Here is a 23,753-nt window from a genome sequence, read left to right on the forward strand (position 1 = left end):
TTCGGATTGGGAGAGAGGTTTGGAGGAGAGGTTAACTACTGAATTGGGGTGTTGTGGTTCCAGATTGTGTTGATTGGAATTTTGAGGTTTTGGAGGGAGTGGAGCTGGAAGGGGGAGATTGAGTAGATGGGAGAGACTGGGTTTGTGTGCAATGAGAGGAGGTTGAGGTTTGCTGGAAAGGTTGTGAAGGGTGAGTGAGTTGCCTTTCCGGAGGTGGGAAACCAGGAGATTGGATAGTTTTTTAAGGTGGAGGGTGGCATGCTTTTCTAATTTGCGGTTGGCCTGTAGGAGGATGCTCTGAACAACCAGTCTGGATGTGGGAGAGGAAAGATTGAGGACTTTTATTATATATATATTTAAAAAGAAAGATGATGAGACTTACCCAACAAAAGCGCTGGCAGGTCGATGGACACACAAACAAACACAAACATACACACAAAATTCTAGCTTTCGCAACCAACGGTTGCCTCGTCAGGAAAGAGGGAAGGAGAAGGAAAGACAAAAGGATTGGGTTTTAAGGGAGAGGGTAAGGAGTCATTCCAATCCCGGGAGCGGAAAGACTTACCTTAGGGGGAAAAAAGGACAGGTTTACACTCACACACACACACATATCCATCCACACATACACAGACACAAGCAGACATTTGTAAAGCTTTACAAATGTCTGCTTGTGTCTGTGTATGTGTGGATGGATATGTGTGTGTGTGTGAGTGTAAACCTGTCCTTTTTTCCCCCTAAGGTAAGTCTTTCCGCTCCCGGGATTGGAATGACTCCTTACCCTCTCGCTTAAAACCCAATCATTTTGTCTTTCCTTCTCCTTCCCTCTTTCCTGACGAGGCAACCATTGGTTGCGAAAGCTAGAATTTTGTGTGTATGTTTGTGTTTGTTTGTGTGTCTATCGACCTGCCAGCGCTTTTGTTGGGTAAGTCTCATCATCTTTCTTTTTAAATATATTTTTCCCACGTGGAATGTTTCCCTCTATTATATATATATATATATATATAAATTTTAAGTTAATTCTAATACAACATATTTCAGCAAGAGTATCTCTTTATGCTATGTATGCAGTGTTATCACAGTTACTTTGTCATACTACTTAACACTTCACATCTAACTTCACCACACAGTTTCACATGCTAGTGCTGGTGTGTTAACCTATAAGATATGAGGTAAGTGATTATGATCCTCCACCTTGAGATCTAACCCTAGGCATGGGACAAAAGAGAGTATTGCTGTCCACTATGTCTGCCATAAAACCTTCTTCCTCATCAACACCATGGTCCACTCCAATCCCTACTCCAGAGCCATCTTCCTCTAATGTGAGATAGGTTCATAAATCTCAGAATAAAAGCCTCACAATGACATCTCAAGGCCACCATTTTCCACACCATGTAACAAAGTTTGTTTTCTAACTACACGCAGATTAATTTGTTACACTACTTTTTCCAAATATTTTCAGAATAATTTTAGTCATGACTGTAGTGATGGAAGCTTACCATTATTACTCATAATGATTTACTCTGTCCAAGGAATACCACTCATGACTCCATAGACTTTTCCCTGTCCATCATTGTACTTTTTTGTTTTTCATAGACTGAATATCATACTTTCTTGATTGCATTTGCTACATTTACTTAATCACTGGATCTTTTTATATTTATACTTCTGAGTCCACCTATTCTGGTGCTCCACACTACTCAGTCTCTTATTTCCTTAGCCAATTACATAAAATATACAAATCACACACATGTTTGTGACACAAATCACTCATCTTCTTAACATCAGATTCTTGCCCTCATATATATTACACATTCTGCACTGTTACTTTAGTGCCAAGTTACATTTCTATTATATTTATTCCTCTTGTAACCTATTTAACTTTAAACATAAAAACACTGTTCATACTTGTATATCACAGAGCGTTACTTCCAATATCGTGGTTTACCCAGAATTTTGTCTTGTTTTCAGTTCATGTCCCCCTTGTTATTTTCTCTACATTTCAAAACTCTATTCACACTGTTCTACTTTCGGGATTTTACGTTTATCATGATATCTTCATGACAACCTGTATCCAACCATTGACATACTTCACGTATTCTCTTGCATTTCAATGACATCCTGAGTTCTCAGTTGTCTATAAGTACATACTGAAGACTACCAACAATAGATTAAACAAAAGAGGGAGAGAATAGAACAAGGAAAGAATGCATTGTTCTACCTGGCTCAAGTACGCACAGTTGCCTCACTGTGAAGTTTCCCATAGAGCAGGAAACCTCATACCCTTTTTAATGTGCCTAATCCACCATCCCTTCATCAACTTTCCATGCATCTGTTTCTGGTCCTCCTTCCAAAGGATAACTCTTACATCCTTTTTCTGCTTCCCTTTGAACTCTAAAACGATATAAACTTATATATCATACTTCTTGTTCGTTAGAACCTTTGGTCCTACTTGGAAGTTCAAAATTCCCCGAAATGGCTCCCTTTGCTACAAAACTGTGTTGCTACTGCCTTTTCCTAACTAAACTCTGTGTGAACAGGCGCCATGAAGTTCTAGCGGTACCGACATGGTGCCATGTCATCCTCAGCCCACAGGTGTCACTGAATGCACATGTGGAGGGGCATGTGGTCAGCACATCGCACTACTGACCGTTAGTCAGTTTACATGACCGGAGCTACTACTTCTCCATCAAGTAGCTCCTCAGTTTGCCTCACAAGGGCTGTGTACACCACGCTTACCAACAGCACTCGGCAGACCGAGTGGTCACACATCCAAGTTCTAGCCCAGTCTGATGGTGTTTAACTTTGCTGATCTGATGACTGCCTTTTCCTACATTCTGAGATTTGGTTAGAAAATGAATATTTGCATAATTGGAAATACACATGGTTTATTAGGTACCAGTTCAACACAAAGCACGTATGACAACAACAACAACATACAGAGAAACCACACAAAGATGTGTATTACCAACCACTAAACATAAAATACTGACTTTAGTTATTTAGTTATTAAAAACACCAAAGATGTAAAATACATTAATGCTCTCCCTTATTTAATAACTTGCAAAGTCTAATCTTATTACATAAATACTGATATCTAGTGGAAAATGAGCTTTTTAAGTATATCAGCAAGTTGTTCTACAGTGTCTTCTTTTGCAACTGTGATTTCATAAGCGCTAACTAGTTCACGAACAAAGAAATGCCTTACTTGAATATGCTTTATTTTTCAGTGAAACTCGGGATTCTGGGCAAGGCGGATAGCAGCATCGTTGTCAACCTGCAGAACTGGTGTTGCCTCCAATTGGTCCAATTCTGTCAGAAGCTTCTTGATCCAGACAATTTCCCGAGCAGCTTGTTCATAATTTGTTGTGCCTCTCAGGTATCACAACATCATGATGTGTTGATTTTTCAAGATTTCTTGATACAACACTGACAGTATATGCAATGTCAGGACATCTCCCACACATCAGAAACATCTGTGCTCCAACAGCTTGGCTGTATGAAAATTCAGAGTTGCAAGGACTTTCTTCTGTATCATTGTCATTTATAATGGGTGTAGTTACAGCCTTGCAGTTCTTCAAGTTGAAATGCTCTAGTATTTTCTCTGTGTAATGAGTTTGACTTACACATACAGTGCCAAGTTCTTGTAGGTCAATTTCCAGACCTAAGAAAAATGATGCAGGCACTGAAGTAATATTAAACTCTTCTCTTAAATGACTGACAATATCTTCAAGTTCCTGTTCACTGTGAGCTACAATCAGACTATCATCAACATAAAGCACAAGGAATATTTTCTTACAGCCTTAATGTCTCATGAAAACACCTTTCACGGCTTTTCGGTCCATCTTCCTTCTCTGTTGTTTTGAAATATGAGCATAGCAAGTGGAGACTATCACCTGTGGATGTTTCAATATTGGCTTCTTTCCATACCACAATTCATATGGAGATGTTCCTGGAATACTGAAAGGCCCTGTTCTGTTTAGAATGTAGGTTGCAGTGTTCACCATCTCTGCCCAAAGTTTCTGTGAAATGTTTGCATGTTCATGCATTATGGCTCTGGTAGTTTCCACAACTATGCAGTTCTCTCTTTCACTGCAGCCATTTTGTTCTAGAGTGTATGGCATTGTAGGGGGCATTGAATTGTACCCTCTTTGTGAAGAATCTCTTTTGCTTGTTTGTTGTCAAATTCTTTCCCATTATCAATTAGAAGTTCCTTGATGGTATGTTCAGCAGCTTTTGCTTCAGCTATGAACTGCCTTAACTTTTCTGCAACTCCAGACTTTTCTTGGATGCATTGTGTTGCCCTAAACTTTGTATAATCATCTTTGAAAAGAACAAAATACCGGTGCCCTGACACAGAAGGTACTTGAAATGGAGCACATACATCAGCGTGAATAAGCTCACTTGGTTCTGCTGTCTTTCTGTTGCCAAATGGTAAACGATGAACCTTGCCATAAATACAGCCTTCACAAAGTTCACTGTCTATTTCCACCTCAATATTTAACTCGCTACTAAGTACAGACTTCACATGGCGCTTGTTCTGGTTTCCAAATCTTTCATGATAAAGCTGCAACATATTGTCTCTGCTAGTGGTATTAACTTCGCTGAGGGAGCTAAGTTTCACACTTCTTAAAGCAAGTTTAAGAAGGCCTACAAAGCAATCACAGACACCTACCAATCTAGTGACATTATTAATCTTAAGATGACAAATTCCTGCAGTTGATGTGAATTTACTTTCTGGATGTTTATCCCGTGCTGCAAGAACAGAGAATAGATTCTTGTGAATCTGAGGTACATACCATGCATCAGTCAAGGTAATTCTGTTCCATTTTCCTCCAACTGCTGCTTCAATGTCTAATGAATCTTCTCCAATTGCTTCATTTATGTCACCATTAGCTGTAGTAACTGAGTGTTTTGCTAGAAAAGGCTGAAATGTTTTGAAACAATTCCTATCAATTGTAATATGACTTGCTGCACCATTGTCTGTATACCAGTCCTCATTTCTACATTCAGAGTTCATCACAGAAGATGTCACAGCAAGAAGTAGCATATTTGTATCTGTGGTAGCTGGTTTTGGAGGTTTGCCATCTGCTGCCCACTTTCTGCACACTTTAATTGTATGGTTTGGATTCTTGCAGTAATTACATATTAATTTCTTTTTCTTCTTTTTCTCCATTGGATTTACTTGCTGAAATGACAGCCTTGATGAGTCTGTAGTGAGGGCTTCTTGTTTACTAAAATCATCATCCTTTGTACTCAGAGCTTTTTCATATGCAAACAATTGATTTGTAAATTAACAGTTGTTCTGTCATCTCCAGATGTTAGCATCCAACTAGATTTAAATGAAAAATAGTCTTCTTGTAGTGTACCTAATATTTTACAAATTAAAAACAAATCAGGCATTTCTTAATTATTTACGATATCTTTAGTCATTTCCTGTTTCAATTCAATCCACAAATATTTCAGTTTGGAAATGTGTGCCACAGTACCATCTTCAGGAACCTTTTTGTAACTAAAGAACTGCAAACAAAGGTTGTAAACTTCGTCGTCAGAGACACCATCAAATCTTTTGTGTAATTCTATCCACACTTCACATGCTGTATTTAGACGCATTATGTTCTGCAAAGTTTTTTCCAACATATTTGTAGTCAGAACAAGTAGAGCGTTGCTGTCTGATATGTTAAAAGCTTTTAAAGCACTTTTGTAGAGCGCTCTTTGTTCAGCGGTAGCACTTTCTGAAATAACCTGCCTTCCACAACATCAAGTGCACCAGGAATTCCTTGTAGACAAATACTTATTTTGTATTTCCAAGTGCTCCAATTTGTTTTGCCATCCACAACTCTGATGTTGATAATTCTCATTGAATCCATTGTTGGTTGCATGGAATTAACAACTTCAAAGATGTCTTCTTGGAGATAACTTTAAAAACCTTTTGCACAGAGCTTCATTATTATTTTTGTACAAGTGTCCTTCTAACGTGTGTAATTCTGTGACCACAACTTTGAACAACAAGAGTAGTTTGACTTCATGTTGGATTGTTTTTGGACACCATCCCTGTAGCACCAAAAATTTCAACATTACAGATCAGCAGCAGTCCCGTGTCCATTTTGCTGGGTGAAGTCACTGAAATCTGTGAACAGGTGTCAACCAATACCTCACTTTCTAAGCCACCTACTGCTACTTTTACAATCGGACTGACAGCAGCTGAAATGGGCACCAGCTCTCCTCCACAATAGACTCTATCTTTGCTCTTCCTATTCACCATTCAGCCTGGGAGTCTAAAAGCACACTGCATGAGCGCTGTCAAACCTTGATGGCAGTTCATATTTGGAATCTCCATTAAATACGAATTTATAAATCATATTAGTTCTGTCCAGAGATACTCTTGCGTTTTGTAATGAACATGCTTGTTTGAATTCTCTTGCTAGCAGTTCAGAAGTGCTTGCTTTCATGCAGTCCTTCATATACTGTTCTGGAGCCTGAAGTCCCCACACTTGCCACATCAATGAATTTTTATTTCTTATTGTTCCTGCTTTTTGTCAAACTGTCACACTATTCCAATAGTACCACCAGCATTTAATTCATCAGTTATGTCATAATAATAACTGGTGTGCAAGTCAGGTTACTCTTCACACACACTCGGTGGTGCAATAATGTCTCCCCACTCATCAGTGTGTCCATTCCTACCAAATTCACTAGAACTTCCCATCAACTGCCCAACCAAGCTATTCAGCAATCTTGTTCCCCCACTGAGTACACCTCCTCGCCACCAAGGTCACCTGTGGCAGCTGCTATCCACACTTTATTTATGTTCCTCACTATTACTTGCCAGTTTTCTACTTAAAACTGGTCATCAGAATGATTGCTATTCTGTTGCCTGTCATGCACCAGTCTTCCACCATCCCGCAGTTGCTGTGATATATTTTGCACTATACTGTAAGGGCCATGAGAATATTAGACTCTTTCGAGAAAATGTTCATAATTCTCGTAATTGTCATGGAGTGGTGATACAAGTTCTCACCAAACATAGTATGGTAACAAAAGTTTTCTACCCACAGCAACAACTGTACTGTCACCCCCACAACAGTACTTACAGAGTGCCTTCATTGTGCCCTGCCCAGGTTGATACTAGTCTTCGGTCCAGAAATCTATGAGCAGTTCTTGCTGAATTGTTGTAGACCAATATTGTTCCAAAATTGGACCTTGAGATCTTGTAAATGATTACAGTACTTAGTTACATCATTCAGCTGTCTCAAGACATCATCTTTGAATTGCTCTGCTGTAAAAGAAGCAGACAGTGAATGAGTTGTAGAAAAGGTAGTAAGAGCAACTTGACTTTCTGCAAGTTGTATCCAAGGCTATATCCTCAAAGTCTTACGTGGATGGCCTTAGCAGCAACTGGTTCCATGGCTAAATAAAGATGAGGACAGCAACCAGGCAACAGTCGGTTACCACTTCACAGTGGGCTAATATCACTTGTCCAGAAACACATGGAAGTACAACTTCTTGACATGGCTGGAAATACGAGAAGATTGTACTGAAAGATGTTAGGCGATTAGCCAGTTTCATCCATAGCTAGTTTCACACTCTTGGGTACTATGGTGCAACTTAATGGTATAAACAGTGACAAATGTTATGAGCACATTGAAACAAACAAAAATTAACAAAATATAGGCACTAGTAACTTCACTAGGCAAAAATTACGTCATATCATTACCTTTGTCAAAGTATCATTAACCACAAAGCCACATGGCAAGATTAAAATTTGAGTATGTCCCTCATATAACTATAAAACGTAGAAACTGTAGTTTATATGTTTGAAACCTGTGGTAACAGCTAAAGAGGCGAAACTTGTAAAATGTAATAATTGTTTCCAGTTTAAAATTTGTTTCAAACTTGGAAACTGACTCCTTTTGATGAACTTTTCCTTGTGATATGCACCTTCCTCTTCTCATTATGTGTAAGGTCTATGTGTTTTGGCAAACAACTTGAAATTTGAGATTTCTCTCGTGTGGCATAGGCACCAGCACTTAAATCAGCATCTTTGTTGTCCACAGGTGTGGTCGGCTGTTTTGGACAGGTCTAATGTCCCCTGTGACGGGTCAGCCAGCAGCAACAAAGTCATTAGTATCGGGGTGGACACCCACCTTCCAGGCAACGAGAACAGCTCATCACTGATGATGTTTTCTTTTTCTGGTTTGGTGGGCATCCGCCTACTGTAAGCGCAGCCAACACACTAGCAGCACCATGTGCCGACGTCATGGACACTGACAAGACACCACCTATTGGCTGGAGACGCTGTGGTACTGCTGCTACCACAACAGAAGCATTACGTCATTGTGAGGCTAACATCAGTACAGTCAGTAATGTTTGCCTGGCATTTAAAACTGATTTTTGTTTACAATAAACAAATTATTTGAGCAACATGAGAATACTCATTGAGTGTAACTATTGTTGTTTAATAGTTCTCGTAAAAAACCTTCACTGGGATCAGTGTAGGGCATCTGTTTTACCTTTGTACTAGAGCGTTAGTTACACAGTGGTACATGCATTGGCCTATTCACTTTCATTCAGCATCTTGTTTCATCAGAAATTTATCAGCATTGTTGAATACATTCACTGCCAACCACTTAGCCTATCTGTAGCAATGTATGTTATGCGTCACCAACCTTGCAATTTCTTCCTGGCAGAACTCTCAATACAGATCAAGTTTCCAGAGCTTCACATTTCTGAAGCTATCTTCAGAGAATAACAGTCCCAGATCGAGAGATTATGTATGAGAAAAGAAACTTATAATAGAGAAGAATTTACCTGTGGTTGTCACAGACACAGCTACAAACTAATAATCCTGACTTTTTTCCCATGGAAATCTTAACACTTAAACATCCCTCATGACATACTCTGCCTGAGAAATGGCCACACCAATTTAGTTACTGCACTATGTTCATTCACTTCATCACAGATATTTCACATGAAAAGTCATAATAAAAAGGAAATAATTTCATGCTTGGCAGAGAGAGTGCACCAGCATACATCATTGGTTCAGGAAATGACGTGTTGTAGTCAGCTGAGTGGACATTGGTCCCTATCAGCCGACTTCCATGATTGGTGGCCGGAGTCTGGTGCGACAACGGCAAACTCTAGAGCACAGTGTTTTGAGCTGGACCACAGCCGACAGCTCTTTCGCACAACATTTTTGGATCTTTTTCTATTACTAAAAGTCAGAAAGTGAAATACATTATTTTTATTCTTCCATTTGTACCAAAACACTATTTCTGGGAAGCTGGATCTTCCCCCATGTGGCGAGAGGTAGTAATAGGTAATGCATCCAGGAACATTGTTGAACATGATTCTTTTTGTGGTGCAGGTGTTAATGGTGGGCAAACGCATAATGTTACTTGATCGAACTGACCTCTGCACCCACCTGTCAATGTTATTGCGACACTGTACTTGTTTCCCTTATTTGTCTTTCCGGAGGTGCATTCGGCACTCGCTTCAGTTTCATTCATATATATTATTTCTCAAGTCAACATCCCTCTTCTTCAAGACATTCTAATCGTACAGAGATGAATGAGGCATCATTAGAAAATTTTTAATTGTTTCTCATACTGCATAGTGAGTTTGCGATAAAAACTTACCATTTGTCGAAAATTTTGAACTATCGTAGGCAAAAGAACATCATGGATGCCCAGCATCATACCTGCATTTTGTGAAGCTAACCTCTTACTTACAAACAAAAGACTCACTTTTCATATTATCTTATTACAAATAACTTCTTATTAACTGGATAATTTGTATACAGCAGTGTCATAGATAATAACGATGACCACTGCAGTAGTCCATTATCTCTGCCCATCATACAGATGACTTTTGTAAAAGAATATACATTCCAAAACGACAAAGATATTAGTCATAGTCAACATAAATTGTGATTTACATATTGCTGCTACGCCCTAACTTGCTTACATGAAGTAATAAATGCAATCAAAATCCCAAAATACAGTTACAATTTATTGAGGTCTTTATGAATACCAGATAAGAAGTGAATTAAAATTGCATTTGCTGTCACTACAAGCAAGTCACAGGGACAAAAGTTTCAAAACACAGGATCGTATTTACCATATCCATTCTTTACTTAGAGGCAGTTGCATGCAAACATTTCAGGACTAACTAAACCAACTAACATTTTCGTATCCCTTAAGGAAAATCAAAAATAAAAGGTTCATGAAGCTCCAATTCTTATACGACATATCGTTTACAACGAGGTATTCTAAAGCCCTGGAAAGAATTTCATTCAAATTTTCTGTGTGGAAATATATAGAAAAGGATGCATCATAAATTTATAATTATTATTTCACTTTTTCGGTTTATTTTTAAAGAAATTTTTTCGGTTCACAAACTATCCTTATCCCAACTACATTCTTATCCCAAATATTGTCGTTATTTAAAACTATGAAAGCGCTTAAATTTCGTACAGGGCTCCTGATGAGTAATAATGTCCAGCCACATCGAACAGCACTGTAGGAGGTGCTCTTGCAGTGAGAGACTGAGAGGATATTTGGCGAATGGGCTGGCCTGTCCCGTGCCGTAAATTCCATCGAGCACATGTGAGACCCAGTAGGAAAACGTATTGCAGCATATCCACATTCACTGATGACCATCCAACAGCTGTCAGTACTCCTGGTAGATGAATCAAACGCCCTGCCACAAGAACTTATTACCAAACTTATGGTCAGCATAGGAGGACGCAATAGAACATACTCATCAGTGCTGATCACACATTCCATTAAGACCCATGTCCCGCCATTTGTAATACCAGGGGACATCATGAAACGTGGACACTTTAGTGTAATTCGACTTTGAATGAAGTTATTTCTGTACTCATTGCGCACTTCTTTCAGTAACCTCCTCCAATACACTGTAGCAGTTCTTTCTATGAGTGGCCCACGTTTCATTGAACCATATTACTTGGCAGAGACATATCTAGCGAAAATTACAAACTTTTTGTCCATGGGGTTTGCACAACAGCTATATTGCCATGATTTGATACACAAATAGCCATGATATTGAAGATACTGCAAAACATCATTCACAATAAGATTCTACACAGCTATTATGTTTGCCTATTCAATCGCAGTCACAAGGCCATCTGCAATTATCTACCACAACACCAAGAATAGCCCATACACAGTCATATAGTGATGATAGCTCTACGTATCAGTCTTGTGAGACATGACACAGGAGTATGACATAATTTTTGTTCATCTCATCACATCTTGATCTGCAGTTATTATCACCATTCAAAATTAATTTTTGTACATAAAATTCCTCCTACATGATAGAACATCATTTTATTTAGCAATGTCAGTTGAAGTCACAATAAATCTCATTGCACCTCTTGAGGTAGTGTCACCTTGAGCTACACCTGCATGGGTATTCTGTAAGCCACCTTTAGGTGCCTGGCAGAGGGTTCATCAAAGCACTTTCACTATTCCTCTACCATTCCACTCTGTAACAGTGAAAGAGAAAACCGAAATTTGCGGAAAAGAGATCACTGCTCTGAAAAACAGTTTTGTTTTAATGAATGGAATCATTAGTCATGTATCATGTCCACCTCTCTCTCCCATAATTTTTGATAATACCAAATGAGCTGCCCTTCTCTGAACTTTTTCATTGTCCTCTGTCAATCCCATCTGGTCAGGGTACCATACTGCGCAATCATACCCTAACAGAGGATGGACAAGCATAATGTAGGCACCGAACAAGGTGGCGCAGTGGTAGCACACTGGACTCGCATTCGGGAGGACGACGGTTCAATCCCGTCTCCAGCCATCCTGATTTAGGTTTTCCGTGATTTCCCTAAATCGTTTCAGGCAAATGCCGGGATGGTTCCTTTGAATGGGCACGGCCGATTTTCTTCCCAATCCTTCCCTAACCCGAGCTTGCGCTCCATCTCTAATGACCTCGTTGTCGACGGGACGTAATAATGTAGGCAATCTCCTTATTAGATCTGCTGCATCTTCTAAGTGCTCTACCAGTAAAATGAAGTCTTTGGTCTGCCTCCCCCAAAATATTATCTATGTGATCATTACGATTTCAGGAACATTGCATCATAATTATGAACAACACAGGCACTGCAATATTGTAACCATCCACCAACACTTAGCAAGCGACTTTCAGTTAAAAATGTCACCCCTGTATGGCAATAATTAACATATGAATGCCGGTTGTAGATGCATGGTTGACAACATACGGAAATTTGGGTCTGGCTGTGGGTCACACTCAGATAGCCTAATGGTAAAGTGATTACTCCCGATAAGTGGGAAATCTGCATTTGAGTCCTGGTACAGCACAAATTTTCATTATTGTCATTCAGTTATACAGCTGATGGTTGTCCCTGCTGTGCCTGTTCCTTTCCACATGCATGCATGTCTAAAGGAACATTGCATTGTACTTCAGAACAACAAAGCCACTGCAATATTTTATTTATCCACCAATGCTAGGCTAGTGACTTTCAATTAAAATATCTCTCCTGTACGGGAATATACATAACAGATGAACACGTGCAGGTTGATGACATATGGAAGTTTGGGTATAGCCATGGAGAATGCTCGGGTAACCTAATGGTAAACTGACAGCTATGAATAAGACAGAAATCTGCCGCAAGTCTAGGTCCAGCACAAAATAATGTTCATTGTCACTCCATTATACAGCTAATGTTTGTTCATATTTGCAACTACAAATACATTTCATGTACTTATCTGACTCAGTTCTGTCCTATGGTATAATCTGCAATTTGTTGAAGTTTAAATGAAAAAAATATTATTGCCACAGAAGTTGAAATAAGAACATTTTGTCAAGTTGACAAGTAAATATCTTGAAGAAGCCTCTTCAGGGAGCTAAGAATTCATATACTTACATAACAGTACATATACTCCATACTGGTATTTCTGGTTCATGATAAAAGTGAATTTAGGGTGAATTCATAAATTCACTAACACAATTTAGAATTAAATATAATTTCTATATAGATTACTACTCCATACTGGTATTTCTGGTTCATGATAAAAGTGAATTTAGGGTGAATTCATAAATTCACTAACACAATTTAGAATTAAATATAATTTTTATATAGATTACTACTCCATACTGGTATTTCTGGTTCATGATAAAAGTGAATTTAGGGTGAATTCATAAATTCACTAACACAATTTAGAATTAAATATAATTTTTATATAGATTACATATCAATCTCGAGTATTCAGAATGGAGCTTACTTATTCTGGTGCAAAAAGTTATAATTGTTTATAAATTGACTTATGATGGGAAACTGAAAATATCCAAATATTTAGTCAAAATAAAAGAATTTAGTAGCCATTCTACGTGCAGTGTACTGAAGGGTAATGAGTAATATAAATTGTCTTTATGTTTGCAAGTATGTAGGCAGCTGGTTGTGGTCTGCATAAAGTTGCTGAAACACTCTGCTTGAAGTGTTAAAACACCAGCTAATTAATATATGGGAGAAGTATTTCCCCCTTTTTTTTCTTTTTTCAAAATAGTCGTTTCCCTCCTAACAAAAGGAGAAGAGCATAATATTCTAATTCCAAAGAAAGCAGATGTTGATAGGTATGGATATTACCAAACAGTACATTTAATACGTGAAATACTAACATGAATTATTTGTCGAAGAACGAAAAAACTGGTAGAAGCTGATCTTGGGGAAGATCTGTTTGAATCCCAGACAAATGTAGGGACATGTGAGGCAATATTGACTGTGACATTTATTAGAAGATGAATTAAGGAAAAGCAAACCCACATTTACAGCATTTCTAAACTTAAAGAAAGCTTATGAGAATGCTGACTGGAATAAAATTGTGACAGTAGCACAGCTAAAAAACAGGGAGCCAAAGGTTATTTACAACTTGTTCGGAAACCATATGTCGATTATGAGTCAAGGGGCATGAAAGGGAAGCAGTGGTAGAGAAGAGAGTGAAATGGGGTTGTAGCCTGTCCCTGATATTGTTCAATCTGTATATTTAATAAGCAGTAAAGAAACCAAAGAAAAATTAGGAGTAGGAATTAAAGACCAAGGAGAAGAAACAAAAACTTTGTGGTTTACTAGTGAGATTGTAAATCTGTCATAGAAAGCAAAGAACTTGAAAGAGCAGTTGAACAGAACAGACAGTGTCTTGAAAGGAGGTTAAAAGATGAACATTAACAAAAGCAAAACAAGGATGAGGGAATGTAGTCAGGTGATGCAGATGGAATCAGATTAGGAAATGAGGCATTTAAAGTATTACATGAGTTTTGCTGTTTGAGCAGCAAAATAACTAATGGTGGTCAAAGTGAGAGGATGTAAAATGTGGATTGGCAGGGGCAAGAAAAGTGTTTCTAAAGAAGAGAAATTTATAAATGTTGAATATAGATTTAAATTTTAGAAACTACTTTTCTGGAAGTATTTCTATGGAGTGTATTTCTGTATGTATGTGGATGATAAACACTTTAGACAGGAAGAAACAGAGGCTTTTGAAATTGTGTGGCATAATGCACTAGATTTTCATGGTTTAACCATGGACCCAGGACTGTGGTGTTCCTCAGCAGGCCAGAGGCCACAGGCGATGGATTTCAGGAATTGCGACTGTCTCAATGCAAGTACATTGAACAGTGCAGCATTTTATAGACATTTTATTTATTCTAGTACATTTTAGCACTTCTAAGGTAGTTTATATTTTAGAAAGTATGGATGATAAGAAAAAGAAAATTGTGGCAGTCGCTGCAGTTTGTATTCTATGTACTCATGTATTTCTTGAAAGAAAAATCACACAATACCTGTAGAATAATTGACATAACACAGTGGATAATAACCGACAATAACAAACTTAGTAGAAGCAACATTTTATTGGCAAGCACATATAACGTTGGTTTACACAACTCTTCCCCACCTTACATATTTCCTTCAAGAGGCTTACTTTTTTCTGAGGTTATTTCTGGAAGTAGTGAAGGTATTTTAAATCTGTCTTGTGACTCCAGCAAAATGCCTATTGATGATGTCATCAAATGTGTTTTGCTTTATTGAAATAAAATAACATCAGTGGTCTTAATGAAACATATATACCATTTTACTTGCTTTCTCCATCTAAAAACAGTTCATTACAAAACATGTTGATGTTAATACTTAACATTTCTGTTCATAAGTTTAGAAATGCAGAAGTCATTACATTTTTTATCAACTTACATCTGTCCTTACTCTTGAGATCAAAATTTGTCAGGGAAAAATGCTAAAACTTATCTGGAAATCAGAGAAATATCAGTGAATTTCACTTGAGGAAACTTGAGGCAACCCTGGAGAGATATTAAGAAACAGTTGCCTCGATAATTCAACAGTCTACAAATGATTACAATCCACATAATTCAAACCCCCTTGGACAAAAAAGGATATGGGAGGGTGATTGTTTGAGTGGGTCAGACTTCAATATAGGATTCTTTTTCGAATATACGATTAATTATGTAACATAACAATTATTTTACCGTTGTCATTACACACATACCTTGACCTTTCAGAGTCATCCCCAATAACTTGGATCTTCTATCTGTCTTTAAAATGCTTAAAACAACTCACTCCAGTTTCATAAAGCAAAACTTTACAATCCAGCAAAACAGTGGTAAAATAATCAAAATTTTAGATACCCTTGTTTGGTTTGCATGATTAGGCTCATAAATTTCAATAATACATTAAGCAACCACAGTGTTATAATTTCTGCCCCAAGTAAGTTATCCAAAAACATCTCTACAGAAAATACCTTCAGTTACTTCCAAGTTGCAAGCATAATAGATTAAAAAACCAAGAACATAATGAAACTCTTAAACTAGAACAATTTGACATCAACAAACAGAATTAATTTCTTCGCCCTCCTAGGCATACCAGTTGTATTGCAATGCTCTGGGGCTTCCTTGGAACTCAATCAACATGGCCACTGCTTCACAGGTGACATGTTGTACAACACCACAGGATCAAAACCCATCCCACTCCTTCAGTCTGTTATTGAGACCAGTGTTACATCAACACTGATTTATAAACTTCTGCAACAGTGCACCATCATTGAATAGGGCTTCCGACGGTGGGGGGAGGGACCCAGGAGCGGCACAATTGAGGGGGCGGACAGCTGAATTGCAGGGACTGATGCCCACCTGCATCTCTGAATTGCTTGCGAGGGGGAGAGGAAAATGTCCTTTGCAAAACCTGCCTGCTATGCGCACCACCATTGGGTATGCTCAGACAAAGAGTCAGAGCAACAACTTCCACGGGCGACAGTGGCGGCGTGACGTCAGCCTCAGCATCCATTGGCTCAGGCACCACGAAGTAACACGACAGCGATGGCAGCTGGAGGTGGGGCCATGGCGGTGATGAGAGGCTCCTGCCTGGTGCAGCAGACCAGACCAGCGGCGCAGTCAGGGGCGCCCACACCATAGGCATGAGCAGCGGAGCCGCCGTTGGTTGAGTCGTGGGCCGTTGCAGCAGAAGCTGCGGAGCATCCAATTCTGCCAGAAAAGAACCAGCAGCAAAAAACCGAGGACGTCACAAATGAATCTGGTTATGGCGTTGCTTGACAGTGCCAGAGGGACCAGAAATCACAAACAAGGCACGGCCAAGCTGGCGAAGATTGCGCCCCTGCTCCCAGTGCTGCCTGACAGATAAAACATGATAGAAAACCAAATCATGTGGTGCCCAGCCATAACAAGGCGAAGCAATCGGAGCGTGCAATGGCGGGTGCAACAGTTGCAATAGCAACCAATGTGTGCGGACATGCAGTGGTTCCACTGGGGAACAGGTGCCATGCAGCTGGGAGAGATATGAAGTAAAGAAAGTCCATAGCGCAGGCTTGCAAAAGTGTGTGGCAAGCAAACTGTTCAATTGCTACATAAACTTATGCACAGAGTGTTCAACCTTGCTGTTCGACTGGAGGTGGGGCGGGTCTGAGGTCAGATGGTGAATGCTATTAGCAGTGCAAAACACTTAAAATTCGGAGGACACAAATTGGGGGCCATTGTCAGAGACAATGACTTTAGGAAGGCCCTCAATGGAAAAAATAGATGTCAAGGTCCGAATAGTTGTGGCAGATGTGGTACAAGACATAGGTACAACAAAAGCACAGTTGGTGTAAGCATCAATGAGTACTAACCAGCAGGTTTCCCAGAAAAGACCTGCAAAATCAATATACACATGCTGCCAAGGTGCAGTAGGAGTCAGCCATGCAAAGAAGCACTGGCAGGGAGCAGACTGGTGCTCCGTGCAAGAGTGACAATTAGCAAGCAAATTCTCAATGTGGTTATCAACACCGACCGAAGTGCAGTGACGACACACTAATTGCTTCGTCCGCACTATACCCCAATGACATGCAGTAAATGGAAGATTTCTGACTGCAGTGAATGAGGTACAACTACACAAGACTGATCAGTGTCAGTTCGTAACAAAATAACATCATGGTGTACAGACAAGTTGAGATGTTCCACAAAGTAACGTCGAACAAGTGGATCACTAATCCACATAGCAGACAGAGGCCATTGAGTTCGAATATACTGCAAAACAATCTGCAAGGAAGCATCAGCGGCTGTCATGGAAGCAATGCGACAAAAACCCACCAGAAAACCATCATTGAAATCCTTATCTTGCGAATAAATGAACATGCTAGGCAATTCGGAAGAATCAAACACTTCATCAGGATGGATAGGTAGATGAGACAGAGCATTGGCCATAGGCCAAAACAAAATTTCATAATTGTAGTTAGACAAAAACAAAGACCGGCATTGCAACTTTTGTGCAGTATGGGCTGGAACTGGCTTTGACAGGTGAAACAATGATGTCAAAGGCATATGGTCAGTGACCAAATAGAACTTGCGATCGTACAATAAATCATGAAACTTGGTCACTCCATATACAATAGCTAAAGCCTATTTCTGGATATGAAAATAGTTTTGCTGGGCAGAATTGAGCAATTTAGACGCAAAAGCAACCGGGCAATCAACAGCAGTAATGCGGTGCGACAGAACTGCTCCGATGCCATGGGAAGATGCATCGACAGCCAAAACAACTGGTGTGGAGGGATCAGAAGGAATCAAACAGTGATCACTCAACAGAGCAGATTTGAGCTTGTGGAAAGCAGTGTCACAGTCTGAAGACCAAACAAAAGGAACGTTCTTACACCGAAGGCGATGCAAAGGTGCTGCAATATGCACTGCATTTGGTACAAACCAAACATAATATGTAATTCTACCTAACACAGACTGAAGTTCTTTCATGTTTCTGGGTGCTGGCAAGTCCCTAAATGCACGGAGATGTGATGGTGAGTGGTGGATACCCTGTCTGTTAATCATATGTCCTAAATATCGAATCTCAGTTTGAAAAAATTTGCACTTGTCTCTGTTACATTTGAGTCCTGCCTGCAAAAGTACAGTAAGTAAGGCATGCAAATTCTGCAGATGTTCATCAGGGGTGTGACCTGATACCACAATATCGTCCATATAATTGGAACAACCAGGGACACTGGTGCACAACTGCTGCAAGTATGACTGAAAAAATGCAGGAGCTGAAGCACAACTGAACGGAACGCGGCGAAACTTGAACAATCCAAGGTGGGTGTTAATCACAAAATATCGTTGCGACTGTTGGTTGAGTGGAATTTGAAAGTATGCGTCCCAAAAGTCAATCTTAGAAAAGAATTTAACTGCACCAAGCTTAACAAAAATGTCTTCAGGGCGTGATAAGGGAACTGTAGCTACCACCATCTGGGGATTGACTGTAGACTTAAAGTCAGAACAAATACTGTGATGACCATTTGGTTTTTTCACACACACTATAGGAGAAGCCCACTGCAAAGCAGAAACAGGTTGAAGGACACCACTGTCCTGCAAATGCAGAAGTTTAGCAGCCACGGCGACGCACTGTGCATGAGGTACCGGGTGTGCGTGCTGGAAAATAGGCATGTTATTGTCTCAAACTACAATATGCACTGCAAAGTCTGTGGCATAACCAAGCCCCTCAGAAAAGAGTTCAGCAAAATCATCGCATAGTGTAGCCACACTGTCTGCATGGTCACAAGCTTTGACGCAAAGTACATTGTCCTGAAATGCATGGCCAAAAAGTTCAAATGCATCCATGCCAAAAATGTTTGGAGCATTACTAGAGTGGAGCACATGAAAAGACACAGTTATCGTCATTGCACTACACGTGGCTTGCAAACTACACACGCCTAGCATTGAGATTTCCTGTCCAGGAAATGCAGTCAGTATGGAATGCGAATGACGAAGTGGGGACAAACCAAGCAAGTCATACATTGATCAGTTGAGTAAAAAAACAGCCACACCAGTGTACAGCTGCATATGAACAGAACATCCACAAATGTTCAAAGTCACAAAAAGTTTATTTGCATCATGCTGAATGGGAGAGGAAGGGTCTGGCAAAACTTGTACATGCACACTATGAGCTGTAGAAGCACGTGAAGCAGAAGGCTTTTAAAAAATGGCATTAATGTCGATAGGCTGACTGTGGTGTCACCACCAGACACTACACTTGCTAGGTGGTAACCTTTAAATTGGCCGCTGTCCGTTAGTATACGTCAGACCCGCGTGTCGCCACTATCAGTGATTGCAGACCGAGTGCCGCCACACGGCAGGTCTAGTCTAAAGAGACTCCCTAGCACTCACCCCAGTTGTACAGCCAACTTTGCTAGCAATGGTTCACTGTCTACATACGCTCTCATTTGCAGAGAGGACTGTTTAGCATAGCCTTCAGCTACATCATTTGCTACGACCTAGCAAGGCGCCATATTCAATTACTATAAGAACTATCTTCAAGAATGTATTCTGAACAGATAATATTGTGTCTGATGTACCATCAAGAGCGACATTCATCATTAATGGATTAAAGTTAAGTATCAAACTAATTACGTCCGCTTTCTGAATTCTCATTCTTTGTCATGTTCCAGACCTCACGTCAGTATAGTTCTTCCCTCCTCACGCCGGCCTGCGTGAGCTAAAACGCGTGCATTTCGGCCTCCACTCATAACATGGTGTCGGCTCTTCTGCTGATGCAAAACTGATAATGGGAACTATGATCACAGCAGTTTCCATTGCGGTGATGCCCACACGAGTCACGCGAACGTGAAACAGTCTGAGAATTAGAGTGTCTCTTACTACACACAGGTTGCACATGTCCTTTCTTATTGCAAAAATAACACTGTGCATGACAGGATGGGCAACTGTCCTGTGGGTGGGCAAGAAAGCAATTTGGATAAGATTTCAGTTGCTTTGTGGGTGCCTGATTGGAAAATTGTTTACTTGTGCACAAGCGGCGCGGCGTGGATCCCTGTACCGGGACAGGGCGGGAGGACGTGTGTTGTGCCTCGCCAACAGTACACACACCCAAGGTCACAATGAATGTGGAAGTAGCCATATGTAATGTATCTTGTCTGTCTATCAAATCCACTACTTCTTGCAAAGACGGGTTTTTAAATCTTAGGAGTTGCTCATGGATGCGGTGATCTGCCACATTCTGCACTATAGCATCCTGAAGCATGATATCCACATAGGCGAGTCCACAGGATCAATTAAAGTCACAATCCGATCATAGTCCCTGAAGTTCAGCTAACCATGAATTATTTGACTGAGTAGGACCATGCAGGAGATGGAAAAATTTGTAGCGTGCAGCCACCACATTTATAATGTCACAGAAGTGGGAGTTTAAAGCAGCTATCACTTTGGCGAAATTTTTAGTTTCTGGGTGGGTGGTGGGAAACAATTTCATGAGTGCAGGGTATAACGTAACACCAACATTGGCAATGAAAAAGGCAAGTTGCTCTGTACCTGGTATGTTGTATGCGGCGAGTTGAGCCTCGAGCTGGGCGATGTATTCTGGCCAGCATTCAGAGTCCGGACTGAAGGCACGGAATGGCAGCACCGAAGGAGTCATCTGTGCCACAGGTGGGGGCATCGGAGGTGCTGAGGCAGCTGCAGTTTGTAGTGTGACAAGTCCATTCACATCAGCAAGCAGTGGCGTCATTTGCTGAGCCTGAAATCTTACAATATCAGACAGTGAAGCCTGTTCCTGTTGCGAAGCCATCATTGACACAAAATGATTTCTTAGAGCAAAGAGTGGGACTGCACATTTACTCAGTCACACAGAGATAGCACAAAAAAGATAAAGCAGTGCCAAACAAAAAACATAGGTAAGAGGAAAAAAAAATTATCCCATCCTCGTCGCAACTTTTTTGTATCCCTCCTGGCTAGGCAGTGCAAGGGTCTGCTCCTGTGAACTGCTTCTGTAATACAGGTCGAGAGTGAAGGAAGTGAGTAGGAGCAGGAGAGCTGAAGCACTTTGGTATTGCATGTAACTTTAACACTTTTAATGGAGCCAAAAACACAAATATATATCAAATGCATACATAACTTTGGATAGGATGAGCACGTAGGTGTGAAGCCATAGTCCATGTCTAATCCTGTGAAGTTAGGATGACTGTTCTATATAATCTCAAAACTAACAAATACTCATTGCTGTCCAAACTCTAATTGAACATAACTCATACAAAGTCTCAATAGAAAGCTAACCCATTCGGTAGCAGAAGTGATATTTCCAGGCCATCTGCTCTTGATGAAAAAGTGCCAGAAATCAAGATGGCACTCACTGGGCTCCACAGCATTGGCCAGAGGGCGCTGTGGTCTGCATAGTTAGTCTTCTCTCATAGTGCCAACTGAAGAGAGCATGCACCTATGTTGTGGCGTCGTAACTATCGACGCCACATTACATAACATCCAAAACATTGAGAATATGTGTAGTACAATACCACAATATTTCATCATCAGTATACTAAAACTACATAGGTACTGTACTGTTTTGTATACAAACATATATATTAACATAATATAAATTTTGAAGCAGAGATGATTTATTTTATAACTATTTTCCTTAAATTCTTGCTGACTTTTTTTTATTTTATATGGCTTACTGTTCAGCTGAAAGCTCTTCACATGTACACTTCATAGTGAACTATGTCCACTCATTTTGAAGGCCCAAACTTTGGCTGAGGTACTGCTGTCAGTGTCCTCAGTTTCACTTTTTCTCAGCACACATATACATGGAGAACATGGAGAAATACATAAAACATCCTGTATCAGTAAAACAATACACCTTACTTCTAAGCCTTTACGAAATGATTAAAATCCAATTATGTATGAAATACAAGATTTCAGTTATATATAAAAGCTTTTTACAAAATAATGAAGAAAAACTAAACTCCATCTAAACATGCTGTGGAAGACCCAACACTACCAACCAACCATTGTAGCAACATCAGCCCAAAGGCATTGTCCAATGCATATATGGAGGTGTGTGGAGTCAGCACACCATTCTCCCAGCCTTTGTCAGTTTTTCTGATCAAAATGCTCACCACACTTCACAGCGTTTAACTTTGTTAATCTGACACAAATCAATGTATTCACCACACCATGGCCAATGACACAAAATTATGGATAAATGGGTTCAAAATGATGTGGAAGATGTTCTTCAAGTCTCTTTCATTTAAACTAAAAATTACTGGTTTATTAAACTGTACTCATTGTTTCTGGAAACTATGTAGTAGTATTTAGTTAGCAATCTGTCGGAGATTAATATTTCATTCAATTTATTATGTAAAGTTCCATAAATTACACATACAGTACCAAACATTACCTCAGCACACATAGATATTTTACCATATTGTAGTCATATTTACCTTCATGTAGTTGACTTTATTATTTGCTTATGCCTGTGTTTTCATTCATTACTTTTCCTAACAAACCTTGTCAGCTGAAAGAGTGCATTGGCAAACACAAAATAGTATAAAGACTGGATAATGTTATGGATCCTTGTTGTCACTATTGCATATAATATAAATCATATTTACCATATTTTGTCACTTCATTTATGTCACAGCATTTTGTTGATTCCTCAATCCATTGCCATTGATACATTGCTACATCATAATATAATCATTTAATGATAAATATCCATGCTGTGTTCCTTTTTTACAAAACTGGCTATACAAAATCACATCTATAGCAATAAACCAAACCCATTATATAACACAGCATCTCTCTCTATTACTTAAAAGCCAAAAGCTTGTATATTACATTTCATTAGCTTAGGTAATGAGACTGTTTTACTTTTAAAAATATTTATTTTTTTCTCATTGTGCCTGATTGACTTTTTATATCACAAATGCTTCTCGTATCCTACTTTAAGTAACACTTTTATTTCATCACAAAATTATTTATTCTAGCATGAATGGCAAGGTACTGATATATTGCTATGAACACTGACACATTGTGATAAACTGGTTTTATTTCTCTCAGAACGATAGTAAATTTACTGTTGCAGCTGCTATATTATTTGCTGATTGCACTCCCAACTTCAGACAGTAAAATCAAAGATATCTTGCCATTATTGGCACAAATCTCATCAGTATTACTTATCCCCCAAACATATATAAGACAATTTTGCATCAAATGTTTCTGAAATAACTTTTAAACATCATCTACTTCCATCGTACGCTGTATACAGTGCTTAAAAAATGTGTTATTCAACAAATGATTAAGCATCCTTCAGGACAGAAACTTATACAGTGGTAAATATGTAGAAGATGGATGACCAAAACAGAGAGAATTCTAGGACAGAAAAGATGTAAATGTTGGATGACCATCCTGGAACAGAACCGTTGGACAGGAAA

Source organism: Schistocerca cancellata, chromosome 9 (genome assembly GCF_023864275.1).
Source record: "Schistocerca cancellata isolate TAMUIC-IGC-003103 chromosome 9, iqSchCanc2.1, whole genome shotgun sequence".
In the NCBI taxonomy this organism is placed as follows: domain Eukaryota; kingdom Metazoa; phylum Arthropoda; class Insecta; order Orthoptera; family Acrididae; genus Schistocerca; species Schistocerca cancellata.